Raw genomic sequence first — 24,864 nt, 5'->3', positions numbered from 1 at the left:
GAAAAAATGTGGCTGGTCTGAATTGAGATAAGCTATAAGTGTAATACACACTGGATTTCAAAGAGTATAATCAATAAAATTATAAAATACCTCACAAATAGTTTAACAATACTTACTACATATTGAAATGTAATATTTTACATGCTTGTTTTCTCAAGATCAAAGAAATAGACAACTAAATGCAATGTATGAACCTTGACTGGATCCTAGTTTGGGGGGGGGAAAGCTATAAAAAGAATATATTCATTTTCTATTGCTGCTACAATAAGTTACAATTTGGTAGCTTAAACCCACACTTATCATCTTACAGTTCTGTAGGTCAGAAGTTCAAATTGGGACTCACTGGGTTAGAATCAAGGTTTCAGCAGGGTGGCAGCTCTAGGGGAGAATCCATTTCTTTGTCTGCCAAACTGTAGAAGCCACTGACATTCCTTGGCTGGTGGCCCTCTTTCTCCCACCTTCAAATCCAGCAACACTGCATCTTTCTGTGCCTTTCCTCCATGGTCACATTTCCCTCTGCCTCCAGCATCCACTTGTAAAGGGCCCTGTGACTATACTAGACCCACTGTGATACTCAATTTCAGGAAAACGGTGAAGCAACCTTAATTCCTGTATGCCAAACTGTTAACAGTTTCCAGAGATTAAAATGTGGACATCTTTAGGCGAAGAGGAAGCATTATTCTGCCTATCACAGAGAATTTTATAACAGTTGAAATTTGAATTATTTAGAGTTTCTTGTTAACTTGTTAGGTATGATGATGGTTATGGAAGAAAAGGCCTTCCTTCATGGCTAGGAGATGCCTAAGAAAGAAGCCGTGACACCTGTAACTTATTTCCAATTCATTCTGAAGGTAAGAAAGTAAGTAAAAACAAATAAATGTAGACATTTGCACATATATTCTTATATGCATATCTATAAAATAAATATAACAAAACATTAATTAATTTTGAATGTAGGCAGAGGTATGCAGTCCTTAATATTTTACTATCTTTTCTTTACATTCAAAATTTTTTATAACACAAAGTTGGAAAATTCAAAACAAATCCATTAAAAATCAGAGTCAGCTGGCGCCGTGGCTCACTTGGCTAATCCTCCGCCAGCGGCACCAGCACTCTGGGTTCTAGTCCCGGTTGGGGCACTGGATTCTGTCTCGGTTGCTCCTCTTCCAGTCCAGCTCTCTGCTGTGGCCCGGGAAGGCAGTGGAGGATGGCCCAAGTGCTTGGGCCCTGCACCCACATGGGAGACCAAGAGGAAGCTCCTGGCTCCTGGCTTCCGATTGGCATAGCGCGCCGGCTATGGCGGCCATTTGGGGGTGAACCAACGGAAGGAAGTCCTTTCTCTCTGTCTCTCTCTCTCTCTCACTGTCTAACTCTGCCTGTAAAAAAAAAAAAATCAGAGTCAAGTACACAAATACATAATGGTAGAAGTATGATATAGCTATAGGTCATGTGGTAAAAGAGCTATGGGTATCATTTACTTTGGTAAGGAAAAGTAAAAGTCACATGAATAAAAAGTTAAAATGATCTTAGAAAGCATTCAAAGAATTAGGGTATTTGGAAGACTGTTTTCTACCTAAGGATCCCTGACTACTGAGTAAGGTATGTGATTTCTGCATTCAAATGTATACCAAAAATGTATAAAGATTGAATGTATATCTGTCATGTGTTCCTGGTCTAATATTTCTCACATCTACATAGATGATGTTATAGTTAATAAAAAATAACTCATTTAAAAGTGTTACTTGGAGTGAATGAGTGGCTCAGCAGTGAAGACCCTCTTTAAGGAGGCCAGTGTTGTAGCTCAGCAGGTTAAAGTCCTGGCCTGCAGTACCAGCATCCCATAAGAGCACTGGTTTGAGTCCCGGCTCCTCCACTTCCAATCCGCTCCCTCCTAATGTGCCTGGGAAAGCAGCAGAGGACAGCCCAAGTGCTTGGGCCCCTGCACCCACAAGGAAGACCCAGAAGAGACTCCTAGCTTCAGATCAGCTCAGCTCCAGCTCAAGTACTTGAGTCCCTGCCACCCATGTGGGAGACCCAAAGTGGGTTCTGAGCTCCTGTCTTTGTTCTGGCCTATCCCTGGCTGTTGTGGGCATTTGGAGAGTGAAACAGCAGAAGGATAGATATCGCTATCTCTTCTCTCTTTCAAGTAAAAGTGAAAGTATATCTGGAATAAGAGTAATAGATTTCCTCACTCTGTTCTTGTACAGGTCAGATCACAGATCTCTTTTTTTTTTTTTCCAGGCAGGCAGGAAGGAAGGGCAGAAGAGAGGGAGGGAAGGATAAACAGAGAGAGAGAGACAGAGAGAGAGAATCATCCACTGGTTCTAAAAATGCTTGCAACAACTGGGTTTGGGATAGGCCCAAACCAGCAGCCCAGAACTCCATCTGACAGGGATCCAAGCATTTGAGCCATCATTTACTACCTCTAAATGTAAATTTTTCTTTATATGCACACTTGTTTAATCAACAGATGATTTATGGTAGATTATGAAGGGTTACAAACTGAAACAAACTAAAATAAATTGAAGGCAGATGAGAAAAATAAGGCAAAAGGAGATAGGCAAGAAAGGTAAAACCAGGAGTATGTTTCTAACACAAAATGCATGACATACAATGCTAGAGATAAAATGTTTTGTCTGATTCTCTACAAGTATATCTGGATACTCTAAGATGGTATTGAGAAGAACTGATTTCTTGTAATAGAGAAAGCAGGTAACAGGATCCAAAAAACTAAATCCTAGATAAAAATTTCTCTGACTCATTCTTAATGTTCTGATGAGCTGCTGCCAGGTTAGGAAACTCCCAGGTGAGAGAACTGTGAAGGCAGGAAACTAGAAAGGTCAGCTGGCCTCAGCTGTGCAGGGATCCCCTTGGTAAACTAAATGAACTTCATTTTTTCTAAACTGAAGGTTTTTGGAGGTGCAGGTAACAGGATCAGGGCTTGGCACAGGCCAATTGAAATTCAGTCTCCTGTAAATCTGGGACCCTAAAGGGCTTTCTTTTAAGTTTAAGAAAAATCAAGTCATCATCCCTACCCTCCAACACAAACTGTATAAAAATTATATTATATGGAGTTCTGGTGCTGAGTGGTTCAAACTAGGAAGAACCATCTTTGAGGATATGGAAGTACAACCTGTCCCTCACAAGTAATTTCACTCCAAATTAATGCTCTTTGTATGGGAGAAGTAAATGTAATCCTTGGTAGAGAAGTTTTTTTCCAAGGGCTCAAAATACTAATAACAAATAGAATTCCAAGAAAAGGGAGCTCATAGTAAAAAAAACAACCCAGTACACATGAAACAAGTTACCATGAACAAAATACAACAGAAAGAGGCCAGAAGGAATTTAGATATACAGCATGTAAAATAACCACATTTGCTACCTGTAAAGATGTGTCGAAGCTGTTTAAGGGGCCAGCACTGTGGTATAGCAGGTAAAACTGCTGTCTCCAGGGCTGAAATCCCATGTGGGTGCCAGTTTGAGTCCCTGCTGCTCCACTTCTGATCCAGCTCCATGCTAATGCACCTGGGAAAGCAGCAGAGGATAGCCCAATTGCTTGGGCTCCTATATCCTGTGGGAGACTCAGAAGAAGTTCCTGGCTTCGTATCAGCTCTGGTTGTTGTGGGCATTTGGGGAGTAAACTGGCAGATGGAAGATCTCTCTCTGTCTCTCCCTCTCTCTCTATCTCTGCCTTTCAACTAAATAAATAATTCTTTAAAAAATAAACCTGACTTTTGCGGCTAGTGCTGTGGCATAGCCCCCCACAGTGTTGGGATCCAATAAGGGCGCCAGTTCATGTCCCGGCTGTTCCACTTCTTATCCAGCTCTCTGCTATGGCCTGGGAAAGCAGTAGAGGATGGCCCAGGTCCTTCAGCCCTTGCACTCATGTGGGAGACCTGGAGGAGGCTTCTGGTTCCTGGCTTTGGATCGGCGCATCTCTGGCCATTGCAGCTACCTGGGAAGTGAACCAGTAGATAGAAGACTTCTCTCTCTCCCTCTCTCTCTCTCTCTCTCTCTCTCTCTCTCTCTGCCTCTGGTTCTCTACAACTCAGCCTTCAAATAAACAAAAAAACTTAAAAAAAAAAAAAACCCTGATTTTCAAAGACAAGAAACTCTAAAGAATGGCTAAATCTGAAAAAAAAATCTCAAAAACAACAGTAAATATTAAATATCTATTTATGAAATTTAAAGCTGAATGGGTAAGGTTATCAGTAGAGATAGCTGAGGAGAGACTTGGCAAATGAAAAGAGAATCTGAAAAAAAAAATAGCCAGAAAGTAATAAGAAATAAAATGATGAAAAATATGGAATAAAAGAAAAAAGAAAATGAGACCTAAGATAGAATTAGAGCTTAAAAAGAGAGAGAAAGAAATACAGGACAGAATCAATGTTTGAAGAAGTTTATGGCTGACAAATTTCTCAAACTGATGTACATCATCCCACAGATTCAAGAAATCTAGTAAACAGGATAAATATCTGGACAGATTATAGTGAGACTTTCATGAAAGACAAAGGAAAATGATATGCTAGCTTCACAGGAACAGTAATTAGACTGATGGGTGACTTCTCATCACTAACAACTGAGCCACAGGGCACAGTGTACTGAGAGAAATTAACTGTCATCCTAGGATTCGATATCTACTGAAAATACTGCTCATGAGTGGGAGCAAAATTAAATACATTTCTTTTCACATTTATAAAAAAAGAGAGATTTGACCTGGAGAACCTCATTAAAATTATAGAGTGAAATTCATGCAGAAGGAACGCGATATAAAATACACTCCAGAAAAAAGGCCACTTAACAGGAAATGTTATTGAGAATTTAATCACTTGAACGGGATATAAAATACACTCCAGAAAAAAGGCCACTTAACAGGAAATGTTATTGAGAATTTAATCACTTATTAGGTAATTAAACAGCATCATGTTTAAGGTTTTTAACAACAAAGAGAAATATATATACACGTATGTGTATGTGAATGTATTGTTTTAAATCTTTGAGGGTTAAACTCTAGATCATTACTTGGAGTTCCCATCTCACCTGAACTGCTGCCTTACTAGGTCATCTTTGGACTTACTTTGGACATCTCTTCAGTCACACCTGAAAATGAAGGTAACACTTAGATCATGCTTTTAAAGGGCTTTCATCTATATCACTTTGTCTGTTATTCACAACGTGGTACTGTTATTTTCATTTACAGACCTAAGAAACTTACAGAGGGTGAGTTCTTCAAGTTCACTAGCTAACAGAACTCAAATGAGTTTTCTGACCCTAAACACTGCACTTTTTCGTTGCCTTCTGTGTTTAGAATTCCTTTGAATATATTTATAGGGTAGAACCCATCTATCAATAAAAAATTTACGTGTAATTCAAATACAGAAATAGGTAAAAGTAGAGGGAACTGTTCTAACTGAAGAGAGGGTATGGCTGAAGGCCCACTCACTCACGCTCCCTGTATGTGCCTGCGGTAGATCCTCAGCTCTAGTGCACTGCGTGAGGCCATCATCCCACTCTCACCTTTGACGAGATCTCAGACTCACATCTCTTAGTCGCTCAGATCACTTTCTCTGATCCATTTTACTTTCCATCTTCTCTGAACTTATTGCTAATACATATGTACAGATATCTAAGACTTCAGAAGATCTGTGAACTTCCTAAAATATATATGCATGTGGGTAGTTTTTATAGTGAGAGGGACTATTTCACTGGATTAAGTGGCACAGGATCCAAAAAGGGGCAAAGCCACAGAAGTATCTCATGGATTTAATTCACTCCTCAAATGTTACATTCAGGGTCAGTTTTCCTTATTTTATTTATATAAAATGAACAAATTTCATGTATTTCATATATACAGTTTTAAGAACATGATAATTTCCACCCTACCTTCCTACCCTGCCTCTGTCCTCTCTTCCTCTCTTATGTTCCCTTTCATCTTGACCATTATTCAAATTCTTTTTTTTTTTTTTTAACAGGCAGAGTGGACAATGAGAGAGAGAGAGACAGAGAGAAAGGTCTTCCTTTGCCGTTGGTTCACCCTCCAATGGCCACTGTGGCTGGTGCACCACGCTGATCCGAAGGCAGGAGCCAGGTGCTTCTCCTGGTCTCCCATGCAGGTGCAGGGCCCAAGCACTTGGGCCATCCTCCACTGCACTCCCGGGCCATAGCAGAGAGCTGGATTGGAAGAGGGGCAACTGGGACAGAATCCGGCGCCCCGACCGGGACTAGAACCCGGTGTGCCGGCGCCGCAGGTGGAGGATTAGCCTATTGAGCCGCGGCGCCAGCCTCAAATTCTTCTACTATAAATACCTCACTTAATCTCCAGACTCTGGAACTTTACATATTAATGTAGATGGAAGTTGGACCCAAATGTGGCCCACATTGTCTTTGTTTTGTATGATGAATTTTCTAGACAACAATTAAAGGAATATTTGTGTGTGTATCTACATAAAAGAACAACTTAAGCCTTCAGAACTGTTGCCTGTATTTTCCAAGGTATAGGGTACACGGGGGGCTGGCGCCGTGGCTCAATAGGCTAATCCTCCGCTTTGCAACGCCGGCACACCGGGTTCTAGTCCCAGTCGGAGTGCTGGATTCTGTCCCGGTTGCCGCTCTTCCAGGCCAGCTCTCTGTGCTGTGGCCCGGGAAGGCAATGGAGGATGGCCCAAGTGCTTGGGCCCTGCACCTGCATGGGAGACCAGGAGAAGCACCTGGCTCCTGCCTTCGGATCATCGCAGTGCGCTGGCCGCCGTGCGCCAGCCATGGCGGCCATTGGAGAGTGAACCAACAGCAAAGGAAGACCTTTCTCTCTGTCTCTCTCTCACTGTCCACTCTGCCTGTCAAAAAAAAAAAAAAAAAAAGGGTACACAGGGGCCTATTTGTGACTGGCTGTGAATAATGGACCCCAATGACTTACTCTTATCTTTTTTGTATATCTGAAATAGTGTATTTAAATGCCCATAAAAGACATACATAAGCTAAGCAATACTTTGCAGTACCCTAGCCATGCCCGATTAATAATAGGTGAACAGGGGCCGGCACTGTGGCATAGCTGGTAAAGCTGCCGCCTGCAGTGTCGGCATCCCATATGGCTGCCAGTTCGAGTCCCAGCTGCTCCATTTCCAATCCAGCTCTCTGCTATGGCCTGAGAAAGCAGTGGAAGATGGCCCAAGTCCTTAGGCCCCTGCACCCACGTGGGAGACCCTGGCTCCTGGCTTCAGATTGGCGCAGCTCCAGCCATTGCAGCCTTCTGGGGAGTGAACCAGTGGATGGAAGACCCCTCTCTCTCTCTCTCTGCCTCTCTTTCTCTCTCTGTTTAACACTGACTTTCAAGTAAATAAATAAATCTTTAAAAAATATATAATAGGTGAACAATACGTGTTGTTGAATAAGCCAACTCTTATTCATGATGGGTTTAGTTATTGTATCAAATTGTCATTATATTTAGATGACAAAGAATGCATTTATCTTAGCTGAATGTATACAATGTAATTGTGTTAAAGTGGGGCTTTACATACCTAGTGTGATTATAAAGGAATTAAAATGATTACCTTTAGGGGGCTGGCACTGTGGTGTAGCAGGTAAAGCCACTGCCTGCAGTGCTAACATACTATATGGGCTTTGGTTCGAGTCCTGGCTGCTCTACTTCCAATCCAGCTTTCGGCTATAGCCTGGGAAAGCAGTAAAACATGGCCCAAATCCTTGGGCACCTGCACCCACATGGGAGACCCAGAAGAAGCTCCTGGCTCCTGGGTTGGGATTGGCCCAGCTCCAGCCTTTGCGGCTATTTGGGGAGTGAACCAGCAGATGGAAAACCTTTTCTCTGACTTTTTCCTTCTCTCTCTAACTCAGACTTTTAAATAATATGTCTTTCTTGAAAAAAGTGTGTTTCTGCTTTTTCTTTTTAAATTAATTTAGTTAGTTAATTATTTGAAGGGCAGAGAAAGAGAGGGAGGGAGGGAGGAAAGCAGAGGGAGAGAAATTCTTTTTTAGTTTTCCTTTTGATTGTTTTTGAAAGTGGTATAACATGTTTATTATTCTTGTTAAATAAGATAAAGGTCACTTTTTTTCCCTACAGAGAAGAAATTGGAAAAGAAAGCAAACTAGATTTTAAGATGTTTAGAAACTTTCCACAAGAAAGGCCCAGGCCCAAATGACTTCACTGGTGAATTCCATCAAACATTTAAAGAATTAATACCAATTCCTCACAAACTTCCAAAAAGTAGAAAAGTGAGTAATATTTCCCATTTCATTCTATGAAGCCAGGTATCACTCTGATACCAAAACCAAAGACATCACAAGAAAAAAGACTGAATTTGCAAAAATTACAAAAAAAAAAAAAAGAAAAGAAAAAACCTTAAGACCTAAAACAGTAATAATGGCTCATATTTCATTTATAGCTGCTGTGGAGCAGATATTCGTTATATACAGGATCTCATTTAATCCTACAATGACCAAAGAAAAGATTACTATCATCATCATCATCATCATCATCATCATCATCATCCCTGTTTAACAGATAAAGATACCGAGGCTCAGAAACTTGCCCCATTTGTATAGTTAATAAATGTGGAGACTCAAGTCTCTTGATTTTAGCTATGCTATTACAGCTACTGAAACTGTAAAATCTCACAACTGTATATTATGGGATTATACAGTCACAAAATTCCAAAAGGGGTATGTATATGTATTTGTATATTTACATATTTAAACATATGTGGCTACGTATATATATTTGGAAATACAAGAAAGTGTAAAATGTTAGTGACGGTGAATTATAAGGACTAATTTTGTAATTACATGTGTGTCCAAAATTTTGAATATGTACTACTTTTGCAACAGAATAAATACATCCCAAAGATTTTGTTCAGTAAATAAGGCCAGCTCTCTGCTATGGCCCAGGAGGGCAGTGGAGGATAGCCCAGGTACTTGGGCCCCTGCACCAACATGGGAGACCAGGAAGAAGCACCCGGCTCCTGGCTTTGGATTGGCACAGCTCCGGCCATAGCGGCCATTTAGGGGGTGAACCAACAGAAGGAAGACCTTTCTCTCTCTCTCTGTCTATAACTCTGTCAAATAAATAAAAATAAATAAATAAAATATCCTTGTTCCATATTTTAAAAAATACATAAATACCTAAGATCTACTCTAGAATAATAAATCCACTTAAGAACTTCTGAATGAAATAAATTTGATTAATAAATACCAACTTGTTCTGTAATAAAAATAGCCCTAAAGAACATTTAGTTCCACAAATTAAGATTCAACAATAACTAACTCTCACCTTCTAAAAAAGTTTATTTGGTGACTATTATTTGGTAATTTCTTTACATTCTCACCAGTTATTAAGAAATAATTCCAATTGACTTTTTATATTTGTCACCTAAGTATTCATGATTTTATTTTGAAATGATACTAATTTACATTTATTTCCAAATAACGATAACAATTGCCAAGTACAAAGTTAACATCTAGTTTATTAAATATACCGACTTCACTTTATCTATCCTTAGGCAAATTTTTAAAAATGCATGAAAAGATAAGGCAGAGTATATCTTAAAAATACACTAAATTTTAAAAACACAAATTTTGTGAAAGTTAAATTCCTTGAGGGAAATATTTCAAAGTCATCTACTACCTTCTCAAGTAAATTCTCATTACTTCAACATGACTCCTTCAAATTTGTAAACACTTTTTATTCCTCTTGACAAGGTCACACTGCCTGTGTGCATGGAAACCATAATCAACAAGGCAAATTAATTTAATATTCTAACATATTAACTCCAATTCTATCAATTACATTTTCCCTTCTCTAATACAAATCTAGTTTATGCCAATATCTGACAAATTCCCTTCAGATTCTTTTTATAAAAAAAACTTGTGGTTCATTTTCACTAAGAAACAACATAATCCACTGACAATACATCTTCACAGATGCCCACTTTTCACTAAGAAAAATGTACAGTTAAATACATTTTAATTTTGTTATGTGATCATGAGATAGCCACCATATAAATTAGGCTTGGGTTTTAATTACCAAATAATCCCCTTAATAAGTGTTTAAACCAAAATTGGGACAAGTTGTGCTAATTTTGTTGTAAAGATTAAAAAGATAAAATATGTAAACCATACATAATGGTTGCATGATGAATTAAAATTAATTATCATTAACAACTGGCTAAGAAAAGTAATTTCAGACTCAAAAGATAGCATGAAAAAGTACCCTGAAAATCCCAGATCCCTGAATTTTCTGTCTGGGTTCTGTTTTGTTGTTTCAGTTTCTGTGCCACTGTCCTAGGGGTGTAAACCTCTCCTCAATGTTGGAGCACAATTAATTGCTGAAAGTCACCTCAGATAAGACTCACCCTGATCCCCTTGTTTAAACTGCAACCACCACTCTCCTCAATTCCTCTCCCCTCTAGCTACACACATTCCTATTTTGGGCCAGGCACACCTTATTCTCTTGATTATTTTTCTCCTTGATGCCTATCATCTTTTAACATACTGTATGATTTACTTCTTCCACTTGAGAAATTCTGTTGTGCTCCTGGTTACCCTGCCCATCTGCACCCCAAAAGACAGCACCTGTGTTAGAAGCTAGCATCAAATCCATGATAATTTTACTAGATGAGCAATGGAAGCTGTTGCTTTTATTTGTGTTTTTTGGTAATGTACACAAATTGGTAGAAATGTAATGTGTAGCTTTGTAATTACAGTAAATCCTTTCTCTCCTTGCTTAAAATAGAAAAATACTTTCTCTTGCAGCCTCAATTGAAACCTACAAATACCTCCAAGATTGTGGAGAGGTTTAAACCCCTAGGACAGTGGCCCAGAATCAGAAAGAACAAGACAGTACCCAGAGTGAGCAAATGCAGAGGCCTGGGGATTAACAGAGATAATTCAGAGATAAGGAATGGGGTGGTGCTTTTTCTTCTTACTATCTGTTGGGTCTCAAATGACTCTGCTTACCCAGTTATTAATGATATCAAAGTTCTTTATCATGGTTACAAAGAATGCTTTACATATATTCTAATTTTAATCTTCACAACAATCCTAAGAGGTAGGTATTACTAACAATTTCTACTTTACAAGATAAAAGACATTGAGGACAATGTCCCGAAACACCTAGTGTGTGCAAAAATCAGGCTTTTAAAGTTTGCATTACTGGTGGTGTAGCAGATAAAGCTGCTGGCCGCAGTGCCAACATCCTATATGCGTACTGGTTTAAGTCCTGGATGCTCCACTCCCAATCCAGCTCTCTGCTATGGCCTGGAAAACAGAGATGGCCCCAAGTCCTTGGGTCCCTGCACATGCGTGGGAGACCCAGAAGAAGCTCCTGGCTCCTGGCTTCAGATAGGCACAGCTCCAGCTGTTGCGGCCATTAGGAGAGTGAACCAACAGATGGAAGATCTCTCTCTGCCTCTCTAACTCTGCCTTTCAAATAAATTAATAAAATTAAAAAAAAAAAAAAAGTTTGCGGCCAGTGCCGCAGCTCACTAGGCTAATCCTCCGCCTGCAGCGCTCGTACCCTGGGTTCTAGTCCCGGTTGGGATGCTGGATTCTGTCCCAGTTGCTCCTCTTCCAGTCCAGCTCTCTGCTGTGGCCCGGGAAGGCAGTGGAGGATGGCCCAAGTGCTTGGCCCCTGTACCCACATGGGAGATCAGGAGGAAGCACCTGGCTCCTGGCTTCAGATCAGCGCAGTGCGCCAGCCGTAGCAGCCATTTGGGGGATGAACCAACGGAAAAGGAAGACCTTTCTCTCTGTTTCTCTCTCTCACTAACTCTGCCTGTCAAAAAAAAAAAAAGTTTGCATTCCTAAATACTATTGCCATTCATCTCCCCCATAGTCACAAAGAATTATGAGGAGTCACAAATTCCAGTGGTGCTATTAATATTTGACTCATCTTCTTCCTTTGATACTAAGCAGAGACCAAACACAAAAAGGGGAAAAAATTTCTGTAATGTAGAATAAGTCTCGGTAATTTGAAATTATTAACAATGTATTTTGATGGATAAGTCATACTAAGGAAATTTTAGGCTACAAGGAAGTCGTCAATGATCAATAGGAAAAAAATTATTAAAAAAAAAAAAAACCTTGGAGTTTACATGACAACAGTAAAAGTTACTTCAAGAAGAATTATTTTCTTACTAGAAATTTTTCCTAATTGGACTGGTCATTTACTATGGAATTTGCATATATAAAAGACATATCACTTCAAAAGAAAAATCTTTTTATATCTTCCCATAAAATGTCTAACTCTAACAACTTGAAAAGCAATAAATTAAGTACTAAATGACTTTCTGACAATAGGAAAAAAAGTTGTTTTTTATAACTAGCTTAATTTTACTTCTTTTCATAAGCCTGAAATAAATGTGGCATCTGTACACATATGTATATCGTCATTATCTCATATGTGTATCACCCCACTGCCTTAGGATTTAGCACTTTCAAAGCATGGTCATTTAAAAATCTCAAACAACAATACAAGTTAAAAAATATATTTTTTCCGTACATAGTAAGTAACTTCGGGCCCAATGTTTTCTTGTTATAACTTGATATGACTTAAAGTAAAAAATTATTTATATAATGTGAATTGAAAAGATATTAGTATTTAATATTGCAAACTTCTGGGTAAATCCTATTAGCACCAAGCATTATTAAGAAAGTCTGATTTGCCACAACTTTTCAAATTCTCAACATGTTTCACACATTTAAAAAGTCTCACCTATTATTTTACAATAAATTAAGCAACTACATTCTAAACCTTTTAAAACATGAGATTAATAAGAAATCCTCAGAGAATAAAACACTTCTAAAACTGAATGGCCTCAAAAGTACAAATTTTAAAATTTCCGAAATTTCATAAATTTGCTTGTCAGTGTGTAGTTTATGCAAATAGAAAGCAATAACAAACAGCAACAAAATGTATGCCTGTTTTGTAACCCTTATTTTCCAAAATTAAAAAAATTCTGCACAACCTGGCCATTTGATATATAACATAATTGCATTCACTGAAAAATAGCTGATACTCCTAGGTTCTTTAAGAAAAGAAATGTGTATGCCAATTTCTGCCCTCCATTCTTCTGTCACTGTAAATAGGTTACCACAATACTGAGTTATAGTACGCCTTAAACAATGTCAAATGTATGGGAGCTACTTCCAGGCTCAATTTGAAATAGCTCCTGTGTTAAGCTTTTTGAGTTCTTAAATTAACTAACCCAATTAGAATTCTGTACAAAAAAAAAAATTGTCTTAGGGGTCTTTGAAAGGTATGGATTTCTGTGGGGAGAGCATGTGATGTCTACTTGAGGAAATCAGGAACTTCCTTCTTACTTTAGAGATTTTAGTCATGTTCCAAACAAACTTCATAAGGAAGTGACTACTGAAAAGAGTGTTCCTCTTTTGGAGTTTGGCATGAAACAATCCTGCACTAGATCTGGGAAAGAACAGACCCTCAATGTGTATGTGTGTGTACCGACACTCATATTCACATATTTATACAAATACACAAGAGGTCTTAAGTTCATAAAGAACATAGGTTACCTTTTAATTCCATTTTCCTGTGAAAATTTTCAAGTACTTGCGTGTGTGTGTTTTGCCACAGACACAAAAAGGGACTGAAGAACACCAAACTGTTAATCCTATCTAGGAGGTAGGATGTGAAGAAGACAAGATTCAACAAAGACAAAAAGGGCTTTGACTTTTGTTCCAACTCCTGTATTAACTTTTTAAGATCAGGGCTTATTTGTATATATCATTTCCATCCAGATTTGTGTTGTGTCCAAAAAGACGTACAATTGGCGCAGCAGATCATGTCAACATTGTGCACTTGGGATACTTGTCCACACTGCATCAATCACTTGATTATTCTGCCACTAGAAACGCAGAACAACTCCCACTTGTGAAAGCTAATCAGAATACTAACTACCGCTTCTTTTTCTCTGCTGGTTTTGTTATGCTTCAAAGTGAACCTGTATTTTTTTTTTCTTTCTTTCCTGCAGTTGTTCACTTTTTGACTCATGTATGTTCCCTTTTAAGACCTTGACATACACGTTGCCAGTGATAATATGATCCAGAAACCATAAACTTTTTGTGATGATGGACTGCATTCCTGGACCCTACCAGAAATTTAAGTTTTTCCTTAAGTTCTAAAGGAGAAGCTCTCTAAAATGTTGAGTTGCTGGAGGGTCAAAATCAATAGCCATAGTGGTCAAGACAATGCCATTGTTCTGCAGACCTTGACTTTCTTTTTTCTACCAAGGGACAGCTCACACCCATTTTCTGGATGTCTTCCAAGCTTGACTTGACTCAGTGTTCACTCCTCTGTCCATGCATCATTGTACGTGCAGAATTAAATATTGGCTTGAAGTTCTAAAAGTGATGAAAATCGTACCAATGAACAGTACATCATGGTTTAAATTAGTACACAGTCTTCCTTGGCTTCTTATCAATAGCCAATATCACCTATTCATTCAACAAGTAGTCTGTATTATGTAACTTCTACTTTCTTCATGACTACTAGTGAAGAATTCAGGATCTGAGTGTTGCTGAATTGGATACATCCCCCAGCCCTTCAAGATCCAAACTACAGCAATGTCGTTTGTCAAGACTTCTTATTAAAATGTTGAATGTGGGTACAAATAGCTAAAAGTTTATTTTCAATCATACTTCATGTTATTTGAAATATACAAATTGAAAAGCAAAATTAAGCTTCATGAAACTGCCTTAGAATCCTCATGAATTTCTCTGGGTAGCCAACTGAGTAACTGACAAAGATGCAGATTTATTGATGAACTATTAAAACACTAAAAGCTAATGGTACTTACCATAATACTTAGTGGGAAGATTTTTGGTATAGGAAAGAAGCTACTGAAAGGCAAGAATCCTGAATACTAGTCCTTGTCCTTCTACTGGCTTTAGGCGATAGGTCTTTTCACCTCTTTGGACTTAACTTTCTTCATCTATAATACAGATTTGAACAAGATATCTCACGAATCCTTTTTAGCCCTAACAGCCATCTTTTTAAAGCATGTAAAATACATGTCATTGACATGTTTAGTATTTTTAATAGAATCCAGAGTATCCATTAACATTCACAGTATTCACAGGAGTAAATTATAAGGTATTATCTTTATATGCAATATGTGCCATAAACTGGGACAGCAACTTGTAAAGAACACAAAATTGTTGTATGAGAACAATGATCCTAATTTCTTGATTGTGATTAGTCTGCTATTCATTATATTATCTTTGTTGCTGTTTTGCTGTACTTAGAAAGTGATGCATTTTAACCTTTTTTATACACCAAATTTGAGTACATTAGTCAACTTGCATTAACTCAAATTTAGCATGCTTATTTTTTTAAACTGCTTTAATTCTTCACCACCTTCTCATCCCTTTAGTTCTAACATTATAATAATTCCCAGTGATACTTCCTTATGTCTCCTAAGGACACACTTTAGAGTTTCAGGTGCAGTATTTGATTTCCTATTTAAATTCTCTTAATTCTCTACATTCATTTTTACCGCACAAAGACCATCTCTATATTCATCAGTTATCAGCATGAAGCTTGTAGTTTTAAACAGATCAAGTACAAATTAAGACACCAGGAATTCTTTGAACTATTTGCTACAATGGTTTTGCTCCCTCTGTTTTTTTTTGTTGTTGTTGTTGGTTTTTTTTGTTTTTTTTTTTTTTTTTGTTTTGTTTTTTACAGGCAGAGTTAGAGAAAGAGAGACAGAGAGACAGAGGTCTTCCTTCCGTTGGTTCACCCCCCAAATGGCTGCTATGGCCAGCATGCCGCACTGATCCAAAGTCAGGAGCCAGGTGCCTCCTCCTGGTCTCCCATGCAGGTGCAGGGCCCAAGCACTTGGGCCATCCTCCACTGCACTCCTGGGCCACAGCAGAGGGCTGGACTGGAAGAGGAGCAACCGGGACAGAATCCGGTGCCCCAACCGGGACTAGAACTCAGGGTGCCAGCACTGCAGGTGTAGGATTAGCCTAGTGAGCTGCGGTGCTGGCCCTTTAATTCCCTTTTAGGACCCCAAAGTTCCTGGTCCTTGAAATCAATGAATTTAAATTGATTTCCCAGAGCCAGCGCTGTGGAATAGCAGGTAAAGCTGCTGCCTGTGGCACCAGTGTCCCATATGAGCACCAGTTCAAGTCCCGAATGCTCTACTTCTAATCCAGCTCCCTGCTAATCTGTCTGGGAAAGAAGTGGAAGATGGCTCAAATTTGGGCTCCTGCACCCACACAGGAGACCTGGAAGAGACTCCTAGCTACTGCCTTCGGACCAGCCCAACTCCAGCCGTTGTAGCCATTTGGGGAGTGAACGAATGGTAGCATTCTCTCAACTCCCCTGCTTACTCACTGTAGTTCTTTCAAAAAATAACTTAAAAAAAAATGATTTCCCAAGTTTGCTAAGAATGGTGGCTCGAATCGCACTCTGTATGCTTCCATTTCTGACCTCCCTGAATAGAATACCTGAGCTAGTCACAGTCTCTGACTTAAGACCTATCACTAACCAAGTCCCCTTCCTTCCACCATCTCTGCACAAGTTCTCAGACTTGTAACTAAACCCAGCAGACACGTTTACTGTGAATTCAACATGTACAAGTGAGAGGCCACACTCTACTGTCTGTACCCAAGACAGAAAGATTGAGGATAAAAATTCTAATCCTCAATTGGTTCCAACCAATATCGGAAGTGAGGAAGGTGAGTATCTATCTCACAGGTTCTCTGGGACTTCACGCACCTCAGAAAAGAATTTGAAAAAAAAACTGAAGAAATTGCAGTTTTCTTAGGCACATACAAAGTGCCATGGATACTCGAGAATCCACAGTCTCAGACCTCAAAAGACTATATTCAGCCAGTGTATTTTTGTGGCCTCATAATTTGCTAACAAATAGGAATGTTACTCTTTGGGGAATAGTGTCTTAGCTCTCTCCTAATCCCGCAGCTCCTTCTCCAGTATCCCCACTGACCCATGAGCTAACAGGTTAATGGATGGCGCACCAGAGGGTCCACAGGCTGCTTCTCTTGCATAGTACTAGCCTATGTTTTGACTGGCTAGTAACCATACACTAACACCTGCCCCCACCCATCATGACTCCTGGGCACTGCCTGTGACTCCCTTTAGGACTAGCTTATGCCTTTTCTGCCTTCCCTATCCACACCTGGGGAAATTCAAAGTGAGTCTTGACAGAACAGATCTAGCACTACCCAATCCAGCAATCAGCCAACAAGTTTCTATTCTTTCCTGTCACCTCTGCCACAGCTGGCTGGCACCAAGCAAGAGATAAGAGATCAGTGGCAATGCGACTGACACCTCAGCAGGCAAATGTCAAAAGGGCAGTGCCCTTTTGGTCCCTGAGGCTGCAACTGTTCACTACTCTGCATAGTCACCTTCATGGACTTGTCTGTGGGAACTTTAACCTCCCAACAATTATGAATGAGGCAGCCAGGAAAAGTCCAAATGTGCTAGCAGAGAGATAAGCACACCATACCAACTATTATATACTTTGAACATTACCTCTGAAAAAAGGCTTATGCAATCAAGTTACCTGTTTGTTGTTTTCTTCTGACATAGACAATGACTTAGCCCCGTGAAGAAGTGAGTCAGTTGATATGCCTCAAATTCCAAATTGTGACTGCATATTCAAGACCTGTATAATGACTCTTCCCCTGAGAGCTCAATTAAGAGCTCCTGAATCTGTCAGCTACCTAATAGCACCATCTCACTATTCTTACCAAAGATTTGTCAGGCCAGTTCATGCTGGGTAGGCAGGGTTAGGAAGAGTTAGGGTGAGGAGTCCAGACAAACCGAAGCCAACTTAAGGTTCTTGCAGACAAAGAAGGACTTTTAAATCAAGAAAACAGAAGCTTGACTAAGTGACACTTAGTAACTGACATGTGTTAAATGGGTGAATACACCTTTTCAGATCTTCCAAAATAATGAGAGAAAATTAGTTCAGGAGTACTCCATTTTCCCCTGATAAATGTTAGTACTTTTAAATAGCAGAAAATAAAATTTAAAAAAAAAAAGCCAACAAAAAAGGAACTCTGCCAGGATAGCCTCATACATTAATTATTTAGAAAGTGCTCACCATCCTACTTACCTTTGTGTAGCCAATACAGAGAATCTCATCTGTTGCAAAGATTTTAGTTTCTTCTAACCTATTTATAAAAGGACTTCAAAAAATGTGTGTAAAATAAAAGATAAAAGTAAATACAAATTTTCTTTCTCAACACAAGCTTGCTCAAGTTCGAAACACTTTTTGTGATGATACCAGCCATTTAGTCTATCCCTAAAGAATTAAGGGTTCTAGAAATTTAACCATGTCTAGGTAGACTTTTTTAAAAAATTATTAGCTGAAGAAAAGTGGGTATCTTTTAGAGATTTTTGTAAAGATTGGGAAAAAAAAGAAGGCAGAGGAACAAAATCTGGACTATTATTTCCTCCCATAACCAAATTGCCCTGATTTGCTGACACGAATGAGAAGGAGCACTGCCATAGTACACACTGACTCTCCAAAGGACCTTTCCTGGGCAAAAAATTTTTCTGCTAAAGTTTTGCCCGACTTTCTCAAAACATTCTCCTAATAAACAGATATCAATGTTTTCTGGCCCTCCAGAAAGTCAACATTAATGCTTCCAGCCTCACAGAAAAGTATTGCCATGAACTTTGCTCTTGACTAGTCTGCTTTTCCTTTGACTAAACCACTCTCTCTTTTTGGAAGCCATTGCTCTGTTGTGTTTTGTATTCAGGCACAAGCAAGACTTCTTCTTTACAAATTGATGGATATGATCTTCTCCTGAGGAATTCACTCTCAGCAGTCTCAACCCTTTTTAAAATGAGTTATCCATTGATTTCCTTGAGATGCTGTCCCCATAAACTTCTCATAAAGCATCAATAATTTTTTTTTTTTTTGACAGGCAGAGTGGACAGTGACAGAGAGAGACAGAGAGAAAGGTCTTCCTTTGCCGTTGGTTCATCCTCCAATGGCCGCCGAGCTGCTGCCGGCGCACCGCGCTGATCCAATGGCAGGAGCCAGGTACTTATCCTGGTCTCCCATGAGGTGCAGGGGCCAAGCACTTGGGCACTTCCAGGCCACAACAGAGAGTTGGCCTGGAAGAGGGGCAGCCGGGACAGAATCCGGCACCCCGACCGGGACTAGAACCCGGTGTGCCGGCGCCGCAAGGCAGAGGATTAGCCTAGTGAGCCGCGGCGCTGGCCAAGCATCAATAATTTCAGCATCCTTCCACTCAACTTTCACCATAAATTTGACACTTAAGGGCTGATGCTGTTGTGCAAAATGTTAAGCATTTGCCTGCAGTGACAACATCCCATATGGGCACTGGTACAAGTTCTGGTTGCTCCACTTCCAATCCAACTCCCTGCTAATGCACCTGGGAAAGCAGCTGAAGATGACCTAAGTACTTAGATTACTGTGCCCTTGTGGGAGATCCAGAAGAAACTCCTGGCTCCTGGGTCTGGACTTGCCCAGCCCCAGCCCGCTGCAGCCATTTGGAATCAGCAGATGGAAGATCTTATCTCTGCCTTTCAAATAAATAAAAATGAATCTTTAAAAAAAATTTTTGATGCTTACTCTTGCTTCAATTTAAGTAGAATTCATGCTGCTGACAGCTTTTCCAAATACTTATCTTATCCTTCCTAGTGCTGCAAATTAGAATCTATTCAGAAATAACAAGCTAGTACAATTCTATGTTGCTGCAAAAACAAAAAAACAAACAAAAAAACCCCTTGAAATCCATGTTTTTTTTTTTTCCATAGTTTTTCCATAAACTTTTTGAAGGCCATTCATACTGAACAGCTGCACTGCTTACGATTTCTTCTCACATGATCTGGTAAACCAGGGCAAAAGGAGAGGTCATTCCACATGGAGAGATGATTCACCACAAATTAGTTGCAACCCTGTCAGCACTGAAACTAAGACAAATAATCAATTTGATCAACTAACAGATGGCCAAACATGAGCTAAATCTGAACAAGGCCAATGCCACGCTGGAATAGTGTCAATAGAATAGTGTGGAATGCTGGCAGGAAAATGGACACAGCACTGTCCTAACAGCCTTATGTACCTAGCAGAATAAGCCACACACAAATTTTATATCTTTGCTAAATCATTACCTCAGGGCACTCAAGTTATTGAATAAACATAAAAAATGTGTATCTAACTAACCCCTGCTCTACTCGTCTAAAATTGATCTGTGGGGCCGGCGCTGTGGCACAGCGTTAAAGGGTTAAAGGCACAGGGTTAAAGCCCTGGCCTGAAACGCCAGCATCCCATATGGATGCCGGTTCTAGTCCCAGCTGCTCCTCTTCCAATCCAGTTCCCTGCTGTGGCCTGGGAAAGCAGTAGAAGATGGCCCAAGTCCTTGGGCCCCTGCACCCGCATGGGAGACCTGGAAGAAGCACCTGGCTCCTGGCTTTGTATTGGCTCAGCTCCAGCCGTTGCGGCCATCTGGAGAGTGAACCATCGGATGGAAGACCTCTCTCTCTGTCTCTACCTCTCTCTGTAACTCTTTATTTCAAATAAATAAAAAATAAATCTTTAAAAAAAATTTATCTGCAAGACAGCAGCCAGAGCTGATTTAATGTAACTGAAAACAGGTCAGATCATGTCATCCCTTGCTCAAAACTTCAAAACTTACTAACAGACAGCCTCCCAATTTGACAAAATGTCAACAAATGTTTCTTTTTATTATTAATCTGTCAATATGCTTCATCTAGGCAGTGCTACTCAAAATATATTCATACCAATGCTAGTTCATAAGTATTTTACTAGTGATCCACAATAAGAAAAATATGGGCCTGTCCACTCTGCCTGTAAAAATAAAACACGGAAACTGAGAATGAGTTTTTACTTCAAAAATTAAAAACTTTTATAGCATTTTGAAAAACTTATTGTGGCCGGCGCCGCAGCTCACTAGGCTAATCCTCCGCCTTGCGGCGCCGGCACACCGGGTTCTAGTCCAGGTCGGGGTGCCGGATTCTGTCCCGGTTGCCCCTCTTCCAGGCCAGCTCTCTGCTGTGGCCAGGGAGTGCAGTGGAGGATGGCCCAAGTGCTTGGGCCCTGCACCCGCATGGGAGACCAGGAGAAGCACCTGGCTCCTGCCTTCGGATCAGCGCGGTGCGCCGGCCGCAGTGCGCCAGCCACGGCGGCCATTGGAGGGTGAACCAACGGCAAAGGAAGACCTTTCTCTCTGTCTCTCTCTCTCACTGTCCACTCTGTCAAAAAAAAATCTTATTGTGAGTGTAGTAAGATACTTGACTTCTAATATTTTTTCCTAGAAATTCATTTTATTGTACTTTACTGCGATGGATTGGAAATTTTTAAGAATGTGTATTTTTATCACAGTCTGAGAAGTACTTATCTAAAGATGACTGTGACTGCGTCATACTTTTGCTGAAATCTCTTGGGTAATTCCCATTATCTACATGACAAAGTCCAAGTTTAATAACCTATGTTCCCACATCCTTGATCTGGTCCTCACAACTTCTTGAGAGCAGAGCTTCCCAGTGTGCTTCACAGTGCCTTGAGTGGGTTACAGGTAAGACTACCAAGGGGACTCTATGGCAGCTGGACCTGTGGGCCATACAAAGACAGCAAAATAGTTCATCTGGCCCTGCAAGGCAACCACAGCTGGGACTCAAAATTCAATCAATCTACAGCAGGTTAATTTTTGTCTGGCCTGCAAATGATGTTATAAATATCTAAATGGCCCTTTGCAGAGAAACGTTCCCCACTTTGGTCTCTAGGTTCAGTAATCTTGACAAGATTAGCTTATTCCACTTATTCCAGCACATTCTACAAGTTTTGTTTTCTGTAGGTGTCATCAAGTAGAAAAAGGTGACAAGTAATGAAACCAGGAGTCATCTTCCACTACATTATACACCAAATATTATGCTCTAACAACAACGAAAAGCATACTATTCCTTTAATATCCAAACTTGTTGGGAGGTTCAGCTAAGACCTTTACCTTAACTCTAAGCACACTATATATTCAGCATTGTCATTTAGAAGTCTAGAAGGCATTTCCAAATTAACATGTCCAAAACCAAATACCTTGTTTTTCAGATGTGCTCTTCCTGAAATATATATCTCAGTAATCTGCAACATTTTTCTCATACAGATTATCTGATTCATTCAACAAATTCTGCCAGCTCTGAGTCAACGACTTCTCACTACCCTCACCTCCTACTTGAATTCACAAGAGCTACCTAACCCCTGCTGCTACTCTTAACTAAAACTGATCTGTAAGACAGCAGCCAGAGTTGACTTTAGGGTAATTAAAATCATTAAGTCAGATCACATCATCCCTTGCTCAAAACTTCTGAATGGCTTCCCATCTCAAGCAGGGAAAAGCCTAGGTTCTTCTGGTACTTTAGAAGGTCCGATGTTATCTAGTTCATCTTTGATTCCCAGCTCCTAGTACTTTCCCCTTTGCTCACCTGACTCCAGCTAAACTTAACTCCTTGCTATCTGTAACAAACAGGCCAGGTCATCAGCATCTGGGCTTGCAGAATCCTCTTCCTTTATTGCCCTTAGTTAATTCACACTCTTACTTTATTCAGTTATCTTATCAGTTGGGTCCTTACTGATAATCCCTGCTAAAGTGATACCCATTCCCCTAAGCCTCACCCTGGCTAAGCCATTTAGGCTGTTTTATTTTCCCCCATAACATATAGCATTACATAATCTACTATATACTTATCTATCAGTTTAGGGTCTGCTTCCCTAAACTGGAGAAACACAAAGGCTTTCTCTATTCTGTCACTGCTGTTGTCTGTATCACCTAGAACAATGCATGTCACAAGTAGTCAGAAATAAGTTGAATAAATGCATTACTATTTCCTCCCCTGCCTCTCAGCCTTTGATAGTCAGCTGCCATGGCCTACAGGCCCTTTACCTTTCCCTAGTTGCTAAATCCTACTTTTAAACTTGGCTTATAGATCACCCCCTTATAGGAAGACTTCCCAAAACCTGAACTAATAGACCACTAATTCATTACCTGAGCAGAGGAAAAATAACTTCTTTCACACATTCATTCAGCAACATTTTACTACCTCTTCTCACTACTGGTTCATGTTTCTCAACATTATTCCTCCTACAGCCAAAACACATTACTTCATCCCCAGCAACTATGACTTCCACCTGTTACTTCCCTACTGTATTAAGCATTTCTATTACACAACTACATAGACTGTCCTAGGAGTTAAAATATACTTAAGGGGGTACATCACTTCTCAGCCTTTTGGCTAAGATCAAGTGTAAAATATACCTAAGGGGGGAAATAAAGCATTTAGAGGTACACTAAACATGACAATACAAGGAAGCCTTGTTTTTCATACTCCCCGTGTCAAATGCCAGTAGCTTTCTTCTGGGCCTATTCAATGAATCTCAGCAAGTTTCAGCTCCGATTTATAGCTATCATGCTCTACATATTATTAACATACAGACTCCAATCTCTACTCTATACCTTGGCTAAGCTCTGACCATCTGAGATAAAAATTTCCCAAGCCAATGTCCTCCTATTTTATCGCCCACTATGATCAATCTTCCCATCCTCCAAGATAAAATCTCTGTTCAGGGGAAAGGCGGCAGACAGGCGGACACTAGTAAAACCCTTACGACAGGTAATGTGACTCATTCAAGTTTCAGTCAAAATTACAACTTCAAATTCTGCAAGTTCAAATCCTGGGTTGCACTAAATAAGATTTGTCTCCACCTGCCCTTTACAATTCCTGAGATACCGCCAAGAAACAGTCTAAAACCACAATGCAACTGCACTGTGTATATCTCCAATGCCAAGCAAGCTACTATATAATTCTTAATAAAGCACATTTCATTTTCAGAAAGCTTTGAATACTGGAAGTCACTGAAAGTATACTGCATTGATCTGCCTCAAAATATCTGAGGAAAAAGCCAAGATTTACTTGAAGTTGTATAGGTCTTTATCACTATTGCTTCTTGGCATCAATTTTGTGGGATATCATTCATACATGGAACATGTATCAAGTGTTTATTATGTACTTATCACTGAATTAGACCCCAAGGGTATAAAGACAATAGTCTCTGCATACAGAAACACAAAACCAAAATACTAATCCATGTTCTATACAACCATCTCTGCTTCAGTAAGCTACACACTAAAAAAGTAGTCTTACTCACTTTTATATTCTTCCCACAAGCATGGAGAAAGGATGTAATAAATATCCAGTAAGTCTAAAAAACCAGGAAAAATAATTGAAATTTAAAATCTAAATTTTTAGACAATTTTATAAAGGAAGTATGTTTATTCTATTACCAGTTCCAGATAATCAATTCTACCCACTCATAGTAGCTAAGTTATGTATCTTAAGTCACAAAACCAAGGTGAATCATTCTCTTGGACATAATCTGGTCCAAATTCTAAGTCTGAAAGTCCTTTGGCCCTGCCACCCATGTAGGAGACCCAGATGAAACTTTTGGCTCCTGGTTTCAGCCAGGCGCAGCCCTATTATGGCCATTCAGGGAGTGAACCAGCAGTTGAAAGATTCTGTCCCTGCCTTTCTGTCATTCTGCCTTTTAAATTAAAAAAAAAAAAAAAAATTGTTTTTTAAATATATCTATAATGAAAACAAACCTTTGATTCAAATACCTTCCTTTTACACATAATGAAGGAATTGCAGAAGAGACGGAAATGTTTCTCAAGTGTCCCTCAAATGGATAGTGTTAAAGAGTATGCACTAATCTGCCAGGGCTCCCGTGACAAAGTACCATGGACCACGTGGCTTAAAACAACAGAAATTTATTTCTCACACTTCTGGAGACAAGAGTCCGGCAGCATGATGTCAGCAGGGAT

At 39.7% G+C, this 24,864-nt stretch overlaps 1 protein-coding gene across 10 annotated transcripts in view; it reads right to left on the bottom strand.

Moving 5' to 3' along the window:
• N4BP2L2 (NEDD4 binding protein 2 like 2) overlaps positions 1-24,864 on the bottom strand; it is a 95,144-nt gene that overhangs the window by 28,536 nt on the left and 41,744 nt on the right. For 2 of the 10 annotated variants that reach the window (XR_011378845.1, XR_007913737.2), the window contains one exon: positions 5,041-5,100. The exons of 7 other annotated variants lie outside the window; for them this stretch is intronic. The gene's annotated coding sequence lies outside the window, so the exon portion shown is untranslated. Of the gene's footprint in view, positions 1-3,382; positions 3,526-5,040; positions 5,101-24,864 lie in introns of all 10 variants that reach the window. One more of the 10 variants, XR_011378846.1, reaches the window with a different exon arrangement.

Source organism: Oryctolagus cuniculus, chromosome 9 (genome assembly GCF_964237555.1).
Source record: "Oryctolagus cuniculus chromosome 9, mOryCun1.1, whole genome shotgun sequence".
Taxonomy (NCBI): domain Eukaryota; kingdom Metazoa; phylum Chordata; class Mammalia; order Lagomorpha; family Leporidae; genus Oryctolagus; species Oryctolagus cuniculus.
The sequence above is the reverse complement of the archived record's forward strand: the minus strand, read 5'-3'. Positions and strand labels throughout refer to the sequence as shown.